Source organism: Corvus cornix, chromosome 15, assembly GCF_000738735.6.
Source record: "Corvus cornix cornix isolate S_Up_H32 chromosome 15, ASM73873v5, whole genome shotgun sequence".
Classification (NCBI taxonomy): Eukaryota; Metazoa; Chordata; class Aves; order Passeriformes; family Corvidae; genus Corvus; species Corvus cornix.
In genome coordinates, this window is record NC_046345.1 from 8,521,710 (window position 1) to 8,538,608 (window position 16,899).

General features: G+C 42.4%; 1 protein-coding gene across 5 annotated transcripts in view; it reads left to right on the forward strand.

The window, feature by feature from the left end:
* Positions 1-1,314: 1,314 nt before the first annotated feature.
* The window catches only part of HIC2 (HIC ZBTB transcriptional repressor 2), a 32,460-nt gene continuing 16,875 nt past the window's right edge, over positions 1,315-16,899 (forward strand). For 2 of the 5 annotated variants that reach the window (XM_010398169.3, XM_019285251.2), the window contains exon 1: positions 1,315-1,483. The gene's annotated coding sequence lies outside the window, so the exon portion shown is untranslated. The remainder of the gene's footprint in view (positions 1,484-16,899) is intronic. The other 3 variants (XM_019285249.2, XM_019285250.2, XM_019285247.2) reach the window with 2 other exon arrangements.

The window sequence follows — 16,899 nt, forward strand, 5'->3', positions numbered from 1 at the left end:
GTTTCACTGTTTGTTTCTTAGTGCTGTGGGAGCAGGTGAACATCTTTTGGGGTTACTGTGAAGTGGTGCCAGAGACCATGAGAGTGTGGAATTTATTGGAGGGAGAGAGACTGGAAGTGGTTTCAGTTTATTTTCCTTTTTTTTTTTTTCTTTCTTTCTCTTTTTTCCCTGGTTTGATTTGCATATATTTGTATTTGCACTTTACCCCTTTCTATCAGGTATCTCTTAACTTTCTCTCCTATGGGGAAAAGAACTCATAAAAGCTGCTTATAAAATATTACATACATGGACTAAGATTGTGTGTATGCAAAAGTAGACTGAAAGTTAGACTGATACTGTGATCAAGTAATGGCAGACTTAAAAAATGGATCACCCATTTTTTGACATGGGATCCTTTTGGTACTGCCATCTTCAGCTGTGCTGGGTCCTATCTTTTCTACCCTCTCAGGATCTCTGTGGTTTGTGATTTCCTGAGTAGGCAGGAGACATCAGCATTAAGGTATCTTGCACTTTTCTCTAGAACCATGGTGAGCCCAGAAAAAGACTCCCACTTTACGTGTGAGTCCAGGAATGCCTGTAATACAGAACACTGCAGAGAATATAAATTATGCATGCTGAAGGTGAAATTTAGTTTTGGCTTCTGTCTTTTCTCCATTTCTCTTTTCAGTTGTTCATGATAGCTTAAATTTTCCATGTTTTTGTCTCAACCCACACTCAGATTTTTTCCTTTGGGGAAAATTGGAGCAAAATCAATTTTAGTGCAATTTTTCAAGCCTCCTCAACTTGGACTTACATCTGTTTGGTGTGGGGGAGTGGAATTTTATCATAAAACGTTTGATTTATTTAATGTATTCAATAAGCATCGAAGATGTGCCAGGTACTTTCTCAGCCCTTTTGGATGAGAAATCTTTCAAGCTAAGAACTCAATAAACAAAGAAGTTCCAGAGCTCAAAATTTCCCTGCCATTAAGGTCTCCATATATCTAAGGAATAAACCGAGCTTGAACAAAGCTGATTCTAAGACTTGTGAAGTACAAAATGTCACAGGCAGTACTGATGAGATCTGTGATTGAAACAACTATTTCTTTTTAATGTATTTCCTGATCCTGTTATCGGCCCAACTTAAAACAAACTCAGCTGAGTGTCCATGCAGCAGCTCTACTTTCATTGCAACTGTGCATCTGTTTCTATTGGTGAATCTGCTGCTATGGGTGTGTGGTGCTGTGACAAAGGCTCATCTAAACAGGGTCATTGATTGAGACTAAGGTAAGTTACCAATTGAATGGAAGAGCTCTTCTCAGTTATATTCATCATCCTAATGAAGAGGCAATTTGGAATAGTTAATAAGGAATAGCTGTTCTGGAATAATCCCTTTTTAAGACAAACCCTCACTCTTTCTATAATTGCATTCCAGGAAGCTATTCTGTACTGAATCAGCATGGGATAGAGTGCCGAAAAGACGTTCAGACCAAGCACAGCTAGCGGTGAGTGGGCAATACACACCGGGATGCCCTATTGCAACCATTCCAAGTGAGCAGCAGAACAGCCAAACTGGTTGCCTGTACATTTCTCTGAAAGGCAACTGAAAGTAAATATGAAAATCACAGTACAAAGGCCTCTGTCTTAGCAGGGATGAAGTCTGAGCTGCCTTTACTGTCTGAGCATTAGCCTGGTGTTACGGACAGAATGCATGTCTCAACCTGTAACTGATCACAACTTGATTAAATGTTGGGGTGTGGAAAGGACTTGTGTGCTTTTTCCCAATGTGTATATTTACATCATTATGTGGGAGCAATCAATTTATCAAACCCATCTGATTATTCAATAGTGGGGAATAACAACTAGCTGAAAGAAAATATGTATTGTTTTTGAGGTGGATAGAAAATTGGTTTAAAAGAAATTCACACAATCTTTTTCTTTTGAGGGGAACCTGCACTAACAAACTACTCTAGGAAAGGAAATCCAGTAATTTAGAATTGCCAGTAGTTTAAAATGCCATGAAAAATTTCCTGCAGCATAAAATTTTGTGCTTGTCCTTGCCAGGGAGGATGGGCTGGAGCAGAGATGGTGCTCTTGTGCTTCAGTACATTGTAATTGTGATATAGCTGCTGTTAATTCATAGTTCTCTTGACTTTTGGAATTCATCCCTTCCCTTAAAAGGGAAGGTGGCAGCCTGGAGTGGAGAAGCTCCAACTGCAGCCCTCTGGATGTCAATCCACCCCGACTTTCTTAAGCCTCCTACTTAAATCATTATCTTAATGAATCACCATTGCTGCTATCTTCAGTGCTACACAGGAACATGCAAATTTTAAACAGCCTAGGGGAAAGCCCTTTTTGTCTGTAAAGTGCTCTGATACTTGCATTTAGATGTTGCCATGATAGGTACCTTGGATACTACTTTCTGCCTAACCCCGTGGATAGATCCTGGGGTGTAGCTCTCCCCAGTGCCTGCTGGGCAGCTCTCAGGCTCCCTGAGAAGGGATGGATGTAATGATTCTGCTACCTACTGGGAGCAGCAGCTTGAGCTCAGGCATGTCGAAGCCAGACCACTCCATGATTGTCCCTCAGCTGAGGGCCTCTTGGCTGTGCTCTCCTGTAGCTGCAGAATGACAAGGAGATAAGGGAGTGAGAATGGGGGTCCCTCCTTAGCTCTGCATTTGCCATTTTCACTTTGGGCAAGTTTCTTCATCTCTTCACTTGAATATTTTTCACAGCTTAAATAAGCCATGCAAATGTTTATGAATCAACTAAATTTTCTCCCAAGTAGGTATCAAGGAATTTGATACAACAGGAAAATTACCAGCTTGCTAGAAAAACATTTTTTAAGGAAAAACTGAACATAGTGAAGCTACTGCAAACTGTCTCCAAGACTTTCAACATTGTGTTGTCTGAATTTTTCCTTGATGATTCAATTTGGCTACACATTGAGCTCTGCCCATTTCCAGCTCTCCCAGCTGATCACTTGAGAAATCTTTACTTGTAAATGGTGGATATGGAGAGAGAGCCATGTATAGCTGTTTCAGATGGCAAATCTTTGTGGTTATTTACAATATGTATTGAAAGATTTGATTCCTTTATTCATTAAACCAAGAGCTGAAGAAGCTGTTTCATGCAAATGTCCTAGATGATAAGAAGTACCCTTCTCAAATTGCAAAGTCAACATCCATTGTCCCTTTTCTGTGGCTTAGAAGTAGAGTCCATTCCCTTACTATGGGTGACTTTTCCTCACTAGTAGTTGTTCTGCTTCTGGAGCAATGGCAGGATAAATGTGGAAGATACCAGGTGAACAGGAATCCTTTAGTTTCTGCTAGGAGAGGACCTTATTAACAGAACTGAGCTTAAATGCATTTTCTGTGATAACATTATCAGTGGTCAATTCCTGCTGGGAGAGTTATGCCCACGAGAGGCCAGAACATTTATCTTGAGGAGGGCATCCTCATTCACTTATTCTTCTCAGTCAAATCTTCTCTGAAACAAGTTGAGCTGGAGCTAGATACTTTCACACTAAGAAAAATGCAGCTTCTCAGTTGGTTACCAAAGAAAGGAGACGTGAACAAACAGTACCTGCTGACTTTTTGTAGCTCAAGGCCTGGACAGGAGTCCAGGTGTGAGGCGGGAGATATGATTTGCTTCCTCACCTGTCTGTGCACTCCTTTCTGGAGAACAGCAAGGAACTAGCCCTAAATAATTCAAACTTTTTTCCCTGCTTGGTGTAGCTCTGAACAGACTGCCTCTTTCTTGTAATAGTGTTTAAGGCACTTTGCAAACTGCTTTACAGTGATAATTTTTCTGCTTATTGTGAGCAGGCTGTTGTGTTCTCTGTGCTCAAGCTCCTGGCTGGTTCTGATCCGTCATGGGATGGCAGCATTTTATAATACAGGGGCTAAATTAACTGGGGAACCATCTATTAGATTCAGCACCATGAGAAGTGTCAGTCAGAGTAGGGATTTCAGAAGAAATATCAGAAGTGAGTTATACATGTGTGTATAAATGTGTGTGTATATTGTGTGTATATTTCAAAAGAGAAAACAGAGGTGACTGACATTTGAAGCTGAGTGCAAAATTTTAACACAACTTTTTTTCATTCCAGTCTTGGAAAGTCATGGTGATGGGTGTGGGGAGGTCTCTGGCTGACTTTCTGAACTGCCTTTATGTCAGAGCTCCAACAAGGGATTTGGTGGAATTTCTCATCCTATTGAGTAAAAGGGATGTTCTATCCCACATAGTTTCCTTAGGAAACTGAAGGAAAGGGATTCTTCTCCACAGATCTTAACACACCCAGTGTATTTTTGCGGGCACTGCGTGCAAAATGTTCAGTAAATGAGATACCTGAAAGGAATGTTTCTATATGCTGAACTGGATTACTTTATTCCCCCAGCCTTTGCACACTGTCTTATGCTCATGGGTAGTTGTAGATTTTTGTCAATGTACAAAGGTTGTTATTTCTGAATTCAGAGGTTTGTACCTATGGAAGTAAAATGTGTCTGTGCTATTATTTTGTTAATCTGTCTTGTGCTACTTTTGTTGACTGTTCATAAGAGTCTGTGTTTACACAAATTACCTGCTCAGTTTTCTGGCCAGGTATGCTGAGATTCAGTGTTGCAGTTTATAACTTTGGTTTTTGTTATCTTTCTCCTCTTGTGTTACAACTTGTGTTACAAATTCTGAAACTGTGGTCAAACAAACTGCTCTGATATTTCCTCCCAGTGTTTGCTAATTCAGCAGCACTTCAGCTGCTTATAAGAAGCACAGAGAAACCACAGCCGAGCACTGTGTTAACAAGTGATGCACATAGCACTATGCAGGTAGAGGGGTTTTAATCTGCAAGCATATCTATCATTAATTTTAAGGCCTTTTGGAACCGTGGTAGCTCAGCTAAGAGAGGGGAGATAAGACAAGCAATTATATGGAGCAGTTCTGTTTGGTGAAGCACGTCTTTTGGGATTAGCAGGGGCTCATGAGGCAGGGTAGTGATTTGTGCATTGCAGTGCCAAGTCTGACTGATCCTTCAGGACAGTCACTTGTTATGTGGGGACTCCTGGGAAATTTCTTAAGACTGGGATATTTACTGGGACAAGATTGAGAAAGTTTCCTTGGTTTGTCAGTATAGATTTTAATGCAACAGTGCTCCCCCCTGCTTGCTGGGGAGAACCGTGTGCTTTCTGCTTCTCTGGTTTGTGGACCTTCTTATTGGGTGTACAGGTGAAAAAAAATAGCCATGAGCTTTGAGTGACTGCAAACTGCTGTGCTTTTGGGAAGATTTTGAAAAATGGCAGGGATTTGAAAGCTGAGATTTTGACTGACTTGAATTGGGTAAAAAAATTGAGAGAACTGTGGCAGCAGTTGTTGGGAGAAGAAAAATGTCACCTATCACCTCAGCAGACTATTTAAGAGCACTCTGAAGTGAGTCCCCAGAAGGTTCTTGCAGAGAGACGAAGGGGCAGCTGGGAGGAAATGCTGTACTCCCTGAAGAAACAACAAACTCTGAATGTTTACTCAAGCTGGTAAACCAAACAGAAACCATCAGTGTGGTGCTGGGTAAATCCGTGGTGTGCCAGTGTCTTAGGCACTGTGCAGTTCTAATCACCACCTTCAAATGTAGTGGAGGGCCAGGGAAGGTCCAGAGAAAAGTCAGTCACTGACTTTGATTTCTCTTTGCCATAGAGAAGAGATGACTTATTACAGAAATTGCAGATGTGTGGTATTGTCATGAATGGTGGGGAAAGGGGGTAGGGAGTGATCCTTCACAGCTCCTGTGTTTGCTAAATTGATTCAAAGCAGGCAAAGAGGAGGCACTCTGTCAAGCAGCAGTTACCACGTGAAACTCATTGCCACAGGGTGTTATGGATAGCAGAAGTCTAAACAGATTGAAAAATCGATGAAGGACAGATAAGTTCTTATTAAAAGTGATGGCCTGGATACAACCTCTGGATCAGGAGATCTTTAACAATTACACAGGGTGTAAGAAGGAAGAAGACTGCCTGTATTCTATGTCATTGCTTTTCTTCCCTCTCTTCCATCCCTCACTTGTTTTTTTTTCTTTTTGGCCCTATTCTGGCTACTGCTGAAGAACAGAGAGAGCTAGACCTTTGCTCTTATAACATGGCTATTTTTATAGTTCAAAACTAGAAAGGAAACCAGCTACCCTGCAGTGAGGAAAACTAGTTTTGCCTTGCAGCCCACAGGTAATGTAAAGCACACGGAAATTAAGAGAATTAGAAGTCAAGTACCTAAAAATGTGTACGTGTTATAAAATGCCTCAATAGCCTGCATCTCTTTTAAAATTCTGAGTTAACAGGAAGCTAAGCTTGTTACCGAAGCTGTAAGTAACTATAATGTTTCCAGTTACCTTTCCCACTTTCTCCTCTCGGTGCTACAGTCCCTGATACTGCACCTAATGAGCTGGCTTGGGCGTGTTTAACTCGAGTAGTAGTGACACCTTGGGTTGGAAGCTGAGGATGGCTGCCCTCCGCAGAAAGGACTGGGGAGCACGACAGGGAGGGGAGGAAGCAGAAAGTTGGGAAGGGGGCTGGAGAGAAGATACTAAAATCCCTTGTATATGCACAAAAGCAGGAAAGTGTAACACAGAGGAGGGCTTGTAGTCGTGACTGCAGCAGCAACAGTCGGTTGGTATTTGGGAGGTGAAAAAATCAGTTTTACATTTTGCTAGACGACTGTACTGTAATACAGCAGTGCCTCCTGGCAGGGAAAGCAATGTAATGTAAAGCAATACCGCGTGGAAGAGCAGTTGGAGAGCTGTCAGAAGCCGAGTAGCTTGGAATGCTTCCACGTGAACCTGGGAGCAGCGAGCTCGCTGCAGCGTGGCATTCCCCTGCCCCGAGGAGGAGAGCGGCTGCAGCGCAGGCGTCACTCGCCACCTTCCAGCATGGCTCAGCTCTCTGGAAGAGGCTTTTCTAGGCAAAATAGCAAGAGTTTCCTTCTTCTCTTGGGAGATTTCTCTTCCAGCCCACAGAGCCCTTGTGAGTTCACATGCCAGGCAGTCCTGGGGCAAATGAGTTTTTACCTGTCAGCTGTCATCACCTGCCACATTGGAGTACTCCAGGGCACAAGGCTGCCAGAGGGGTAGCAAAAGGCTGGAGCTCTCCAGAGCAGGCTGCAGGAAAGCTGCTGGATCTCTGGATCTGATGGGATGAGCAAGCAAGAATTTTTTTTTTTTTCTTTTTCTTTTTTTTTCTCCCCAGGGGGCTTTGGTGCAGGGCACTGGCTTTTATTCCAGTTTTTAGATTTTGGATATACTTAGTAATCTTACTTGTGGTTTTTACCTCCCCTCTCTCCTTGCCCCCAGCATTTTCCTTCCCTTCAAGTCCTCTGCCTCACTCTGTGTATTGCTACTATAAATTGCTTGGTATGAAGGGTCCTGTTTCTTACTTGGAGCCTCTGGATGCTATTAAGTAATTGATGGAAAAGCTTGTTTAAACATCACAAACCTACATTATTTTTAAATTGCCCTTTGAGGTGGCTGAAACGCTACTGAAAGATTACTTTCCTTTAATATTGGACAAGGAACTTCATTAGGGAAGGGAAACTGTTCTTACTAGACTACTTCCAAGTTACCAAGTCATCTTTCTTTTAAGAAGGGATGTGCAGTTTTATTCCCCCCTGGCTGCTTCTCCAGCAAAATGGCTGTTTATAGCAAGGAGCAAAGAAGGTTTATTGGTTTTATTTCTTTTGTGCATCCAGACTTTCTTTTTTTCAAAAATCAGTAAGAATGGAATGGTGCATTCTGTGCATTTGCTATCTAGCCACAACTTGAAACCAGCAATACTGGTAAATTTTCCAGGGAGGCTCTCTCAACATCCAAACCGCATACATGACAGCTGTCCAGCATGATGTAGGACCATGGAACTGTGTCCAATACAGTGCTACTTTTCCTGCTTTAATCACCTCAGCCAGATTACTGGATGATTAACATGTGGCCATGGGCGAGCTTGAACAGCATCCTCCTCCATTCAGCTGGCAAAAGGAAAGACTTCATTCCAGGTTTCCTAAGCTTGACAGGTCTGTGCTAACAATTAAAGTGGGAATTTTATAAATGGAAGTGCTATCTTGGGAAGGAATAAACAAAGAAGGAATTTAGTGCAGAAATGGTTTGAGAAATATCATGGATTATGAAGGCAGACATGAATTTGAAAGTAGCATGGGAAGGTTCCATGAAAACCTGTTTCTTCTGCACTTTGCACATAACATTGTGTTTGATCAGGTGGAGGTCTGTCTTCTATTTCTCTGCCATCTTCCTTATAGCAAATTAAGCTTTATCTTTTAATTTGGCATGTGTATTAAGTGTTTTTTGGAAAATATGGTTTTTCTCTAATACAAATTGCTAAACAAAATGTGGACAGATGCAATCACAGCCTCTCAGTACATATGCCAAGAAAAAGGAAGCAGAATGCATGTTGTAGGAAATGGATGCATCACCTCTTGCTTTTGCTAGTTTTAGTAGTTGATGGCAGTTTGTGGGATATTGCACAAAAGTCAAATGCACTGTAGATGTAACAACTAAAAGCTACTGAATTGAACAATCTTTTTAATAACTAGGGAGAGAAACTTGAAATTACAATGGCTGCCTTGAGCAATTTTCATAGATCGTAATGAGCTTAGATCTGTCTTTATTTAGGCACTGCTTGTCTTCTGCCAAAGGTTTAAGGAAAGACAGAATGCTCAGCTGCAGAAAGTCTGTCGCTGTGCATGAGGAACAAGAGTTTATTCTGACAGATGAAGCTGCCTTTGCAAGGAGACCTTCAGGCCATTTTTGCAGATTTTTTTTTAATTTAATCAGTAAAAGATTTCCGTTGATAAAACAGTGAAAGCTTAAAAAATTTGGGATGCTTGTTCTCCATTTCTAAGCTGGTGAATAAGAACTAGATCTAATGGGAGGCCAGCATCTGGTAGCTCTAGATTTTGAAGGACATGGCAATGTGAATTCAGTTTTAAATCATCAGCTACAGCTCATGTTTCTTCATGAAAGAGTTTGTTTTAAATGTTAAACATGTTTGGACTTAAATGCGTAGTATGGTAGATACAGAAATGAAGTTAAAATTTCTCGATGGATTGCAATTTTTCGAATTTTCAGGCATTATGATTCAAATGAGAAAATGTCTAATAAAAGTCATTGGCTGTTTATTAAAATAATAAAAGGAGGAAAAATGTCAGCTGGATAAATACCTGTGAAATGGAATAAATGTTTCAGCTGGAGATAGTGCGGCTTCGGTTAGCAAAAAATAATACCAAATTGAGAGCAGATTATATTTAGTTGCAAATCAGTATGGCTTAGTAGTTACCAGCCACTGCTCATCCTTCATGACCTAGAGTGTAAATGTAAAACAGGATTAAAATTGGTAGCTTTCAATTACTTTTATTTAAATACAGTCTCCTCTACCATTGAATGCTATCTGAATAAATAAATAAATAAGTAAAAGCACATTTAGCTGCTGGCATGGCATTGCTGTGGCTTTTCCTGTATTTGCAATGGTTTGATACACAGATAAAGGAAACTCCCTCTGTGTGTTCATATGTGAATGGAACAGTTGGTCTCTTTTTTCCCTTCCCTTCCTCTCCCTCATCTCCATTACTCTCCCCCCAAATGGGGGCAAGTGAATTTTGAATTTCTTATGCTTTAAATACTTCTCAAAGTATGTGAGGGTAAAGATATCTCTGAACATAAGTGCACCTGGCCTCCTATTTTCCAGTATTCTGTGGTGTTGATACAAACTGCAAGAGAGCCCTGAAGAAGTTATTCCTATTTTACTCCTGGTCATGTGTTTGGCACTGCAAATTTGAACATTAAAATTAATTATGGCCTTAGAGACAGACAGTCCAACAGTGAAATAGCTTGTAATTTATTTGAACTCTGAAATTCCACTGGTTAAAGTTGTGTAAAACTTTCCAATAGTTTATTTATATATTATTTTAAGAAAAAAACCCACCTTAATTATGAGTCTGGTTGCTCAATAAAAAAGAATAGCTATCTGGATAATCACTGCTGTTCTCTAGATCATTAATTTCCTTCTTAATGACAGTAGGAGTTTTTCCATTTTCCCCTTTAAAACCTTTTCAATTATATAACAAATGTGTTTAATTTATGGGGGCACTCTCTAGGATTTTATGCCCCAAGACAGGCATGTCATGAAATAGCTGGAGGTTGGTGAAGAACCTCAGTTGGATTAAAGGCTTGCAAGTACTGACAGGAGTGGGAGTTGAGCATTTGGATGGAGGCCTTTACAGAAGCGCGTGGACAGCGCTGTTCTCAGCTACTCCCACTTAAAGGAGTTGTTTTGTTTTGCTCTCACCTAGAAATTCATACTTTCCCTATGGGAACACACAGCCCTGGGTATGCAGAGAGGTTGCTTATAAGAAGGCCTGGTTTTCCCAAAGTCTGGAAAATTTTTGTTTGCGGAAAAATGAAGTTAATGATTGCACTCCTGTACTAAATGTGGGGATTTAAAAAAATGGCTTCTTAAATAATTGTTTCTGCATTAGGTGTGTCACCAAGTCTCAAGGTTCCCAGAAGCGCACATTTTGTATGTGGCACAGTTACAAAATACAGCTGGGCCTCCATCTGTCTGTTTGGGGACCCAGACCTGCTCTGCCAACTTGGTTTCAAGTTGCTTGAGATGTACCGGACAGTATGTATTCCAAGATTTCCTGACAAATGTGTGAAGTTCAGAGCTCTTACCAGGCTGGCTGCTAACTGGCCAGGAAGTCACTAACATTGTGGCTGGCAAAGAATAAAGAAAACATAAAGATGCTAAAATTTGGTTATAGGAGGCTGTTCAGCATTTAAATCCTGGTGTCTGAGAACATGGATTGGCGTTTGCAACCGAAGTTTGCCTGGTAGTGAAGGACCCAGCGTAATAAATAATTGGCTAAGTAGTAAGAGTTCACCTGGCAGTTAATGCTGATTTTTATGGCTATGGACTTCAGGCCTCTTGAAACTGAGAAATGCCAGTAATAAGAATAATAGGCATTTGTAGAGGTAGATGGATTTGGAGAGCTTTGGGTCCTTCTCATTTGTTTGAGAATGAAGTATCATGGAATGGCCTTATTCTGGATTTATTTGAACAGAAATGGCCAGTGAGATGAAGAGATGAACAGGATGTAAAGTATGTGAGAATTTCCCTTTGCTTCCAACTTGTACTGGACTGATGAGTTGGGTTCATTGAAGCCTCTGTATCAGTCCTTGAGGGGTTATAAAGCAGAGGTGGACTGAAAAAGCACTTGAGAAGAACATTTAGATTGACATTGCCTTCATCCCCAACAGCTGATTGTGATGCCTAGAGCCAGTTACCATAGGGATGAGCAGATAAACCTGATGTGTGCTCAAACCTGGAAATCTGAATTAATTAAACAGTGTAATAACTTAAGGATATGGTAGATTCCTCGTAAGTTAGACTTTTCATCAAGATTGGTCCATTCACTTTTACTCACATACCCTCTCTTCTAAAAGCTGTTGCAAGAATTTTCTCTGGAAAATGAAGGCATTTGTGCTGCTAAGGAGGATTAAGGAGATCCTACAGAGCCCTGTGGTGCTCCACCTCTGAACCCATGTGTGCTGCTCAGCAGCTTCTCACACCCATTGGTGCTCTGGCTCCCTGATCAGTACTACAAGATCCCTTTCATGAGATGGATGGCATTGGGGCAGTTCTTCATGCTGAAGAATTCCTTTGTATCGTGATGCAGAGCTATAGCTAAAACCAAACAGCTCTTCCCTTTGTATTATCTGTGCTACTCATGAAGATATGGCACAAAAAATGTCACTAATGTGTTTGCTGCCATAAAAATTTTCTTACTATCTCTTTCAGCTGCTTAGGCCAGCAGCTAGCATGCTCCAAGGTTAGTGATGAATTAGGTTGAAATTGCCAAGGGCTCTTTCTGCACTGACTTGAAGATGTATGAGGCTTGCTCTCCTTTGTTCTTCCTTCATCCTGCTTTAGCCATACCTGCATTGTGCCCCGTCAGCATTTTCTGCTTGGGAATGGCTGAGTGGACTTTGCTCTGTTAACCGTGCATCTTTTTTTATTTAAAGGAGGTCTTCAGCGTGTCTATTTGGCATAAATTGGTTGAGAGTTTGCAGGTGAGAAGCGCAGAGGAGGGAAGAAAAGGATACGTGGAGCCCTCCTCTCCCTGTCTCCCGGCAGTGCCCCCTTCCTGCTCTGGAGGAGGTCTCTTGCTTGTCCCTGCGCTGGGTCAGCCCCCGGAGCACAAGTGCTAGGAAGCCGCGGTGGCAGGGCCGCTGTCTGTCTGTCTGTCTGTCTGTCTGTCTCCGGGATCATGTGGCAAAGGGGCCGTGCCTGCGGCGAGAGCGGCTCCCCCCGTGTGAGGAGTCACAGGACACCGCCGCGGGTAGCTCCAGCTGGTATGCACTGGTACTAATATAATCCCGCAGGACTGTATCCATGAGACACAAGTGTGACATGTGAGGTATTTAAGGAGACACACCTGTTCTAGGCACAGGCCTGGGTATTGCATGCCTTGGAAATGGAAGGTTTTGGTGGAGCAGGAAAGACTCTCATTTTATCCTCAGGAGGGCTTTGCTTTCTTCTTTCTCCCCGGTTTCACATTATTTTATAATTCCCTAACCTTATGCAGTCCTGGAGCCTGTTTGCACCAGGCTGTTTCAAAGGCCAGGCTGGCGTTTGCAGGAGAGAACAGCCCCTGGTCCGAGTGATGGTTTGGGTGTAACTGCTCCCAAGAAAGGGCAGAGAATTTAGAGAATGTCATCTATGTGTGGGGTTGGGTTTTTCAGTCCTTTAGATAATTTAGATTTTGTGTTGTATTTACCAGTATTCTTATTATAAGGCCTCTGTCTTGCAATTTAGAGCAATAAATCACGTAGAAGTCATACCATCTTACAAATTTTGTACAAAAATATTTTGTCACTTTGGTTTGAAATCTGAGTGTATTTCCCTCTCTTCTTCCCATTTGCCCCCATCCCAAAAGTTATTACGAAATGGTTATTCTCCATAAGAAGAAGTAAATGCAAAATAAATCTCATGGTTGCATAGCATAAAGAAATTAAATTGGTTAGATTTTTATATCTCTTTTTAAAGTTTATCTGACACTTGTTTGGCAGAAGATAATTTTTTTTTTTGCTATTGAGAAAGGGATGTATTAAGATGAAGGAAAAAGAAATTGCAGGGTCTGTCATATGACTTGATTCCATCTGCCTGTCATGTCTTTCAAGTAGAATGGAATTTTTCTCTCAAATTTGATGTGCATTTTTTTTATGTTTATGTGAAATCTCCTAGTTTGCCTTAGTCTTGTTCCATCCCTTCTTTCCATGGATTCCTGCTCTTGGTGAGGTGTTAAGTGCTTGTTGGTTTGGGACAGCTTCCAGGTTTGGGGCCAAGGCTTCTCTTACACTTGATAGATTATTGTGTGAAAGTAGTATCAACTGGGCAGTCTTTCCCTCCCATCTTTATTTTAAATAAGATTTTCAGGTAAACATCCAGAATGCCAGTTGTTTGTAGAACTAAAGTAATGGCTGGTGGAAATAAGGAAGAGGGGGTGAGAGGAGTGTTGTGCTCTAGGACCTGGTTAGTTTGGGCAGTCAGGTATTTAGGGGGGAAGGTAGTAATTCTCTTCTGTAGCAGCTTTGCACTCTGATGTGGTGGACTGGAATAACCAGTCCCTGAGTGGACAACAGACTCTCCTTCTCAGAAATTAAAGGCTTTTGGCAGGGGAGAAGATCCTGGGAATGGAGACCCCTCAGCTCCAGCCTCACTTGGCCCATGGGATCATTGACCATTATGACTAGGGGATATGAATATGTATCTTTTTAATCCTAACATGAAAGAGGGCTGCAGCTGTATGCTGGCGTTCAGTTTGACCAGATCCAAACCCTCAAATAGTGTTCTTGCCTTGTGGGCAGACACATTTTTGTACATATGAATGTAAAAATACCTGTGATTATGCTACTGAGAAGCAGAATATCTTGTTGTAAGGAAAGAATCATCCCCCTTTAGCTGTGGTGCCTCCCAGGCTGGCTTTGGGCCTCTGCAAATCACATTTTGCTGCATAGCCTAAGGTAGACAGGGCCTCAGTATCCCTGCTAGCTGGTAATAGTGGGCTCTCCCCACCTCTGTTCCTACTGGATTCTCCCAAAGTTAACAGATGTGTAATCAAAAACTGAAGATATTTATTCTGGGTTGTTTTGAGGGGTTTTTTTGGGGGGTGGAGGTGGTTTGGTTTAGTGTTGCTTTTTGTTCCTTAACTTCACCCTGCAAAATGTCCTGGCTGAGTTGTTTCCAAATACTGGCATCTCCAGGGAAAGGGTTATAAATTGCTAATTTAAAGCCTGCAACAGGATAATTAACTAACCAGTTTGATGTAAATGGCTTAATGGGGCTTTACTAGCCCCTTTGAACTTAAAGTAGCACTAAAAAGTAAACTGTAAATACCTTCAAGGAAAGTAGTGGCATGTTTGAATGTGGGGCTGCTTGGCTGTAAGGAGCAAGCCTGCTCGACTTGCCAGGAATCCAGTGGCCCGTGTGACAGCAAACATGTCAAGGGGGTGAGGGGACCAACCAGGCACCCCTTGGGGAAGGCTCTGCAACTACCTTGCTTCTCAGGAAGCACACACACTCTGATATATCAAACCTGCCCTGCCTGCTTTGGGAAATTTAAATCACAACCTCAGTTTAAATGCAACTGTAATGAATTTCATCAGGATTGAAGGGAAAAAAAAAAAAAAGCCAACAGAAAAAACAAAACCCTGAGGGGGAGGCAGCCACTAGAGTCCACCCTAATTTTCCTGCAGTTCTATTTGCATTAAGGTCTTTTGGCAAGTCCAGGCAGAAACACTTATTACACTTTGTTTCAGAAGACCTCATTACCCACTGAATCTGCTGAGACAACGTACTGCAGCCCTGCAGCAGATTCCAGTTTCTCATGCATTTGGGGGACTTTGGGGAGAATCTCCAGACTTTCATTCTTTGCTGGGCTGTTACAAAGTTCCAAGGAAGGAAGTCAACAACAATTAATCATCTAGAAATGAGGATCATTACGAAGTGGAAGCATCTTGTGTAGTTAGGCATTGATTGCACTTCTGACTATGGAAACTGGGGTGTTGGAGAGGAGGATTTCAGGCCTAAAGGCCCAGAGGAATATTCCCTTGAAGCTCCTCCTGGTCCCAGTGCTGCTCTGCTCTGTCTTCTCACTGTGTGTACATCACACAGTGTCAACAGCAATTCCAAGAACCTTTTCTTCATTGTTCCTCTGTCTCACAGCCATCTTTCACCTACTGCCAGGAGCCTTCCTGGATAGCAGAGGGTATTTTGGGGGTTGAAGCACAATCCTCAGTTACTGCTGTGACCTCTGACACGTGGGATTTGGCTTTACAGCCAGCTTTGTTCAAGAGTGTTCCTGATCCTTGGCTGTGCTTTGCTGCTTGCTCTGCTGTGTTGCCCTGAAGACCATGGGGCTGTAAGGCTGAGCGAGACCAGGGCTGATGCAGAAAGAGGGCAAGATCTGACCTTTTTGGTGGTGGCTCTGAGTTGGATGCTCTAAAACAGATCATGATGCCTCATCCTCTGTAATGATGGCTCTATTTCTGTGTGGTTTGCTTTGGGGGTTTTTTTTCCACCTGGTAAATAATGTATCATTGGCAATGTTAATGCTGGCCTTAAAAAAAGCAGCATAAAAGCACTGAAATCTGTTGTAGAGGGCAATGATGCAGAAGTGCTACATCTTATTTTAAAAGCTCTGTCTGCCAGAGGATTCAGCCCTACACTCTAATTATTCAGGTGTCTGTTGTATGCAGGGATCAAAATGTTCTGCTGTGGCCTTTAGAAGAGCTAATAACATGGCACTTTGCTCTTACGTGCTGACTGAAGCAGTTGGCACCATGGCACTACCTGCTTGCTGTGTGTGGGTTGGGAGCACAGCACAGGATTAATTTGGGGTTGTGTTGGCAAGGATCTGCCAGCAGAGCTTGCCCAGCTGCCTGTGCTATGCTGGAGCTGTTAATGCTTTACTTTTATAAGCACTAACCTGGAGCACATTTTAAAAAATTCCAAATACTCACTATTAGAGAGAGAGACACTTCCAAGCAGAAGAGCTGTGTACACACAGTGTTCATGGCTGGAGACTCCCTTCAAGGAATGCCACAACACCTTAGCCTGCCAGCTTTGCTATCTTGGCATCTGACTGGGAAATGCAAATACTCAATCTTAATCCTTCATTCCCACACACTGACATGTATCCAAGGGGAACTTCTGTGAATGTTGTTGTTATTTCCATATAACTTCAGCTGCTGCTTTGCTTCCCAGAACCTCCCCACCATGTGTCTCAGTGCAGTGTTTTCCAAGTCTTTTGGATTTGTTTCCCTCATGGAAGGCAAGAAGGCATTAGTGTGCATGTCCTTATCAGAGATCTGGGCAAGGGAGTCGAGGGCACCCTCAGTAAGCTCACAGATGACTCCAGGTTGGGTGGGAGTGTTGATCTGCTGCAGGGCAGGAAGGCTCTGCAGAGGGATCTGGACAGGCTGGATCCATGGGCCGAGGCTGCTTGGGTGAGGTTCAACAAGGTTGAAAGGAAATTGTAGCCACCCGGGGGTTGGTCTCTTCTCCCAAGTAACAAGCAATAGGACAAGAGCAAATGGCCTCACGCTGCACCAGGGGAGGTTTAGGTTGGATATTAGGGAGAATTTCAAGGAAAGGGTCATCAAGCATTGGAACAGGCTGCCCAAGGAAATGGTGGAATTGCCATCCCTGGAGATTATCCAAAGGATGTGTAGATGTGGCACCTGGGGACAGAGTTTAGAGGTGGACTTGCCAGTGATGAGTTAATGATTGGACTTGATTTTACGGGTCTTCTCCAGCCTAAATGATTCTATGATTTTATGTGGAGGAGAGGAACAAACCCCTATGATTGGAGTGTGTGG